This window comes from Pseudochaenichthys georgianus, chromosome 17 (assembly GCF_902827115.2).
Source record: "Pseudochaenichthys georgianus chromosome 17, fPseGeo1.2, whole genome shotgun sequence".
NCBI lineage: Eukaryota > Metazoa > Chordata > Actinopteri > Perciformes > Channichthyidae > Pseudochaenichthys > Pseudochaenichthys georgianus.
The window spans coordinates 24,031,341-24,039,172 of NC_047519.1; positions in this window are offsets into that span (position 1 = coordinate 24,031,341).

Genomic DNA, 7,832 nt, shown 5'->3' on the forward strand with positions numbered 1-7,832 from the left:
AAGTGACATTTATAGTTATAGTACTCATGGTTCATGGCTTTTGATTGATATTCTGTGTAAACGATACATCTCAGTTTGGTGCTGTTGACACTTGACAGCATCCCATTGATAATACGAGCAAGCAACACTGTTTTATATACAATATTCAAACCAATCTAATTTGTATTCACAAAGGAATTATTTTTATTATTAATGATGAGTATTCCAATTACTTGCAATTTATTTTCAAATATTTTTCATCAAAACTGTCAATGATGTGTTTTGATTGACTAAGTATATATTATTACAAATATTAAATAAACTTTAATCAAACAAACTTACATTAATCAAATCGTTAAAATATGTATTGCTCTTTTTTTTTTATTTCACACGTGTTTTATCCCTCTTATTTTAATTTCACATTATGATTTAATCTCCTCCATTTGTATCCATTAATTGTTGTTACTTTTAATCCTCATACAAACTACAGTAGGCATACACATTGTATAGGTTTATATTTAGGCCCATCAGAAATCAATCTGTTTGTCACTGAGGAGGACAATGTTGGAAATTGGTTAGCAGGACTGTTGTCATTTACACAGTAACACTCTGCTGCTTCCTGATCAGTCCACAGTTATGGCCATTACATTCCCCTAAACACTGATCTATTTAGCCTACTGCATTTCATCCATGTGACCACAGGATTCCTGTGTTTGTCCACATGGTCCCTCTCTTCCCACACCCATTGCAAACCAGGCACAGCAGATCAGTCCCCCATCATGACATCAACAATCAGGGACAGCTGGAGAATGACCCATAATGCAGTTCAGATTTGCCTTCAGCGTGGGAGGCTTCCCATTTTCCTCTTTTCTTTTTGCCCCCACTCCTGTGCCCACACCCACTCAGCCTCCAAACCTTCTAACTATACACAAGCTGGACCTATGTATACACATTCCCCGCAAGCGAACACTGACACATGACAAATCAAAGGTCTAATAAACAGCTTGTGCTGAACAATTTTCCCCCCACCACCAAAGGATGAAAAATAAACAAATCCCTGTCGGTTTGGCCCAGCCAGGCCATTTGGTAGGTCTGTCTGTGGATGACTGGGTGGCCCAGGGCTGCTCGGTGTGAGGCCTGGGATGGAGCCACAACTGTTTCCTGTGAGCAGCCCAACCCCCAGAACTTCTCCACAACTGGCTTAGTGGGTGGTATTCCCCTCCTCCTTCTTTTCCTCAAATCCCCCAAACTCCTACACCCTCCTCTCCAAGTGCTCCTCCCTCATTTTTCTCCCCCTCCAGTCAGTCAGTCAGTCAGTCAGTCCGTCCACTCCGGTCCACTCTCACAGCTTCAGTTCGAGGCTAAACACTTCCTCAGTGGCCTTGAGTGGATGAAGAAGGCTAAACACGTTTTTTTACTTCTGTGTGTGTATACTTGGTCCTGTCGGCTTGTTTTTTGTTACATGTGTGTCAGCTCTATTATGACATTAATTGTAATGTTTGAAATGACACCATATGTGCGCCTGATCAAAGTAAACCTTTAGCATTTACCTCAAATAATTAAAATATCGATTAATGATGTGAAATAATCAAAACTTAAGTACAATTTTAGTTACACCTGGAGTAAATCCACAAGCTACCCTGCAGCATACAAAGTAATTAAAACTGCACCTTTACCAGCTTTGATAAACACATTAATGCATCAATAATTATAATCAAAACATACAATATTATTCTGGAATGGGCTGATCTGCATCAGTACTTTTGGTACCTTAAATATATTTTGATTCTGATACCTTTCTACGACATTACATTACATGTTACTTGTTAGACGCTTTTATCCAAAGCGACTTATATACTCAATACTGTGGGCAATCCCCACAGGAGCAATTTGGGGTGAACATTTGATAATTACAAATAACATATGAACATTTTCTCAATTGTTGTCAAAGTAACACATCCCTTGCCAAGCTTTTAATATAATGTTTTTCACTTTTAGATCTTTCTTTGAAATCATCTAATGCTATCTAGGAGTAAAACTCAAACTTCCCGTTTTAAATTATAGTCTACAAAGAGGGAAATTAAACAGCTGTGGGTGTCTGCCTCCTTAAATGTTGTTATGATACTTTGAACCTCTATAGTATTTGAATTAATGTAATTACTCATGATATTTGTATTGGTTTCAAGTTAGTAATTTAAGTGTTTCCATGTGAATGTCTGTCTCTGGTAAATCAATATCACATCTGAGTATTCTGGTGGTTTTTATTTTATCACAACGCGAAGGCCAGGTCACAGATTATAATCATCCATTTCAGTTGATCTGTACACGGAGCCTCACTGCTCCACCATGCTGTGTGGATATTGCAGTCATGGAAAGCACAATCTTGAAGTGCCTGTTTCTCAGTCTGGAGGGTGGGTAGTTGTTGTGGTTGATTAGAGGAAGAAGGGGTCTTGTATCTGTTGGCCCTGAGTCTGTTTAGCTGCTCCCCTTTTTCCATCTGTCCAAAAGCATATTTTCTCAGTGTATAGAAAATTGGCAGAGGCCATGGCTCTGTTCCCCTATACAGACTAAATAAACACACATGCACACAGTTTGTGAGCTGAGCACACTAACAAACCACCCAGGAAGGTTGACAGTCTAGAGGAGCGGTGAGAGGAACAAAGAAGGAAAGATAATAAGAGTATTGAACTACTCATTATTCTACTTTCCTGTCACATTTTTGTTTTGTTTTGATCAGAGTAAATTCTTCGAAAGGACATAATTATTTGACAAACATAGCAAGTGATATCCATGTAGTGTGCGTCGGTAGAATGGCTTCAGTACTTAAAAAGGGTTACACCTGTGCCAGCATTAGTCATTTTGGCTCATGGACCACCTCTATTTCTGAATTAAATTAAAGAAAGAACACATACTAATGTTTAATTTCTTTCTACTGATTTTTTCATTCAAAAGCATTTTCTATCAAACATTTAACATCTAATTAAAGGAAAACCTTCCAAACAATATTAGTTTATTTGTAGCATTATACAACATGGCCAGCAGAGAGCAATATAGCTACAAACAGAAAGACCAGCATACAGGCCTCATACAACACTAAAACATTGGATGTAGGAAAAAATAATACACCAATTAGGCCGATATTACAATATAACCTTTACACGTTTTTTATAATGTCAACCAGTTGATGGTCTGGTGTGATTAATGGTTTCATAACTGAACTTACTGTGTGTCCGACATTGCTAGAGCGGGGATTTAAAAACTTCTCTAGCCTGGAGCCAAACTGAGCAAATAGTGAGTGAGTCTGGAACATTCACTCATTAAAGCATATTAGTATTCTTGGCATGTGGGGATCTAATGAAACATGCCAGTGACCCATTTTGTTTCCCGGACCATCATTAGGGAAAAGTTAGTACAAGCTTACTCTTCAAACACAACATTACAAGCAGAGAAATCCACATACCGGATTCCAGTTTACCCAGCTGGCACATTTTTATTTGTTTCTTCATAGCTTTGTTTATTTATTTGGTCTCTGCAGTATAGAATAGTGCATACATCTGAGTCTACAGTGCAGGAATGCCTTGTCTGTCCACAGGTTAGTTACCTATACAGTGCCACAACATTACTGATAGGGATCAGTTGAAGCTGTCATACCAACTTTTATTTGTGAGATTGTTAGAATCATTTTAGTGAAGCCAGAGAAGATTGTTTTTCAGGTAATACATTTCACGTAGAAGCTAATATGGCCATATCAAGCACAACACATCTTATTTCACAAAACTAAGGCTTGATGCAGACTTACTGTTGAACAACCTCATCTGCCTGTTGGAGACCAAAACACTGTACTTAAGTGAATTTAAACAAACTTTTCAAAACACTTCCTTGTTGTCTTGCTATAAATCTTCCCCCTGTTGATCATTCAGCATGTATATGTCAATTAACTACAGGGGTCCCTCAGGGCTCTGTTCTTGGTCCCCTCCTCTTCTCCCTGTACACAAACTCGCTCGGATCTGTCATTAGCCCGCATGGTTTTTCATACCACTGCTACGCTGACGACACCCAATTAATTCTGTCCTTTCCCCGCTCAGAGACCCAGGTCGTCGCACGCATCTCTGCTTGTTTAGCTGACATCTCTCAGTGGATGTCCGCTCATCATCTCAAGCTCAACCTTGACAAAACTGAACTGCTTTTCCTTCCGGGAAAAGATTGTCCCACTCTTGACCTGACTATCAACATCGGCACCTCTGTTGTTTCCCCGACTCAGACTGCAAGGAATCTGGGTGTGATCCTGGATAACAACCTGTCCTTCACTGCAAACATCGCTGCTACAACCCGTTGCTGCAGATACACGCTTTACAACATCAGGAAGATACGTCCCCAGCTGACACAGAAAGCGACCCAGCTTCTGGTCCAGGCTCTCGTCATCTCACGCCTAGACTACTGCAACTCCCTCCTGGCTGGTCTACCTGCATGTGCCATCCGACCTCTACAGCTCATCCAGATTGCAGCGGCTCGTCTGGTCTTCAACCTTCCTAAATTTTCCCACACCACGCCGCTCCTCCGCTCCCTTCATTGGCTTCCGGGAACTGCTAGAATTCACTTCAAGACACTGGTACTTGTGTACCATGCTGCAAATGGATCTGGCCCTTCCTACATCCAGGACATGGTTAAACTGTACACCCCAGCACGTGCTCTACGCTCTGCATCAGCCAAACGACTCGCTGCACCCTCGCTGCGAGGGGGACCCAAGTTCCCATCAGCAAAAACACGTGGGTTTGCTATCCTGGCTCCAAAATGGTGGAATGAGCTCCCCATTGACATCAGGATGGCAGAAAGCTTACACACCTTCCGGCGCAGACTGAAAACTCATCTCTTTCGACTCCACCTCGAGCGATAGAATTACTAACAAAGAACTGCTAACAGAGCACTTATATACTAATAAAGGACTGGCTTATCTATAGCCAGTTGAGTAGCACTTGAAATACTTGGCTCTATGAAACCTGATGTATTTATATGATTCTGTTTTCTTCAAGGTTGTGTCTTCCTGGTCGAATGTACTTATTGTAAGTCACTTTGGATAAAAGCGTCAGCTAAATGCAATGTAATGTAAAATGTCAGAGCTTTAGTCACCATCATTTCAAAAAAGCAATACGTATCTGCAGAAGTAACCAGAACTTTTGGAACCATTTACAAATTTGGCTACATCAAAACTGACATTTAGAGTGATGTAATCTGAGGTGTTTGAGAAATAATTAGACACATACAGTGGACATCACTTCTAGGGCAGTTTGAGGACATTAAGGTCTGGTGGGCTACAATATTGAATGCCATTATTGTTATTGCTTGACACCCACACACATGTTCAGTCACTGATTGCAGCCCCTGGTTTCTCTGTTTCTCCATTTGGTCAGCAACTAGTCCACAGGGCGATTCTGTCAGTCACAATTTCCCTCTTGGTCTTCATCAGTTTTCCATTTCATACCATAAAGCGTAAAAAAGGTTACTTCACTCCAAAAAACACGAAAGTAAGGTTTTCAGCTTGAAGCTGCATTTAAACACTTTTTATTCATTGTGAAATAAGCAAATACGCCTATTCTTGGAATCAATCTGTTTTTTTAATGTATAAACCATAAAGATTGAGATTTTGCAGGCCTGCATACAACCGCTTTAAGGGAACACCAATTGAAACCACAAACCATGAATAGTGCAGAAATGTGTCAGTGTGCTTTTGAAATTAATCCTCAAAACCCACCAGTGTTTCTTTTTTCTTTGTATTGGACTCACCAGTGAAGACATGTGGACCCCAAAGTTCTCAAAGAAAAACTACACATACCCAGAGTTTTATAGCCTTCTCTGAAACCACAGCAATGCACTGCAAAAAAAAATCATCTCATCAAGTACATTTTGTCTGATATTAGGGGCCCAAAAGTCTTGTTTTTTCTTAGTCTTAGAAACAAAGCTGCCAGTTTGGTTAGATAAATGCAAAATGAGCCCTCAAACAGGAAAAATATATTCATGTTGAGGAATTAAATCTTAGGGTCTGACTAATTTAGCCTGAATATAACATACATTGATGACAAAAACATTTCAGCTGCATGTTTTCAAGCAAAACTGCTTTACTCTTTATAGATAATTAGCTGTTTCTTAAGAAAGCAGCCACAGCCTTTATTTTTGAGACATTGGAAGATTAATATTCAGTATGAACAAAAGAGCTAAACTGGCATTAAAAAAAGTCTTTAAAAAGTCAAACTTTATGAACAAAAACGACAGAAATAAACCACAGCGCTGGCCACACTGTGAGTTCTGAAGTGCGGTTAAAAAACACCACAGAAAACATTGGATTATCCTCAAAGCCACCCTCATTAAAAATAAAAGATTGAAAATAGAAATCTTGCAAATTACCACTTAAACCTCACTATCAGTTTGGTGTTGTGTATCAAATGTGTTGTGATTTACTTTATAAAGAGGACCTGTTAGCTAAGAGCCCATACTCTAATAAGCTACCCTCACTGAAGTGCTGGTTTTATTGTCTGTGCTCCCCAAATGTGTTAATGTCATTGTTTGCCTTTCCCATTGCATAGACAATTATTTGGCAGACCCTGTGACAAACGATATTGAAAAACCACACAAATGCATGGTGTCAATTATAGTTTATCCTCTGGTTTGCCTAACTTGCTTTCGACTCAGGCTCTGCCTTATTGCTCCCCAGCCTGCGCCAGTCCTCCTCCTCTCCCTCCTCTCCTCTTCACCACATGAAATGGCTGCCTGTGCCAGCCTAGCGCTGCCGCTGAGCCTTCATTAGCTTTTACTACCCCACTTGGATGTGTTTAGCTTTGCTCTCTTTCTTTGCCTCTATGTATGTCTGACTGTGTGTGTGTGTGTGTGTGTCTCACCCTCTGTATGTGTCTGTGTCTGCATATGTTTAATTACCAACCCCCGCCCTCCCTTTGGAGTATCCCTCAATGCCATGCCACCATATCATTACACTGTGGCTACAAACTTCAGTCACACACACTCTCTCTCACACACACACACACACACACACACACACACACACACACACACACACACACACACACACACACACACACACACACACACACACACACACACACACACACACACGCACGCACGCACACGCACACACACACACACACACACACACACACACACACACACACACACACACACACACACACACTTGCGCACTCACACACACACACACACACACACACACACACACACACACACACACACACACACACACACACACCACACACACACACACACACACACACACACACATAAAGAGGAGACAGTGGGGTTCTGTAGAGCGCTGCTTTGCTCCTTTATTCTCCCCTAAAATGGAGTTCTCAAATGGAAACACAATCATACAAAGAGACTGATGAGGACAAAAGGGGAGAACATGAAAATCACAATAAAAAATGCAATGCTGCTGAGGACTACAGCACAACGCATCATAACTGATCCACAACTACGTCTGGTGTTCAAACTGTTATTGTTTGAACTAAACAAACCACTTATAAACACAAGGCCTCTGCCTTACGAGGCTCATATTTAGGCCCTTCTGTAAACAGCAAAGCACAGAATGAATCAATTAAAAGGGCATTACGCTGGTTCCTGTTTATTTAAAACATGTTTACACTATATGCGCCCTCCTGCCTGTCTGCATGATTGCGTGGAACTTCGTATCCCTCCTCCTCCTCTTTCTGCCACCCCCAATCGGCCCCGTCACGACCAAGGTATATCAAACACACACACACACACACACACACACACACACACACACACACACACACACACACACACACACACACACACACACACACACACAC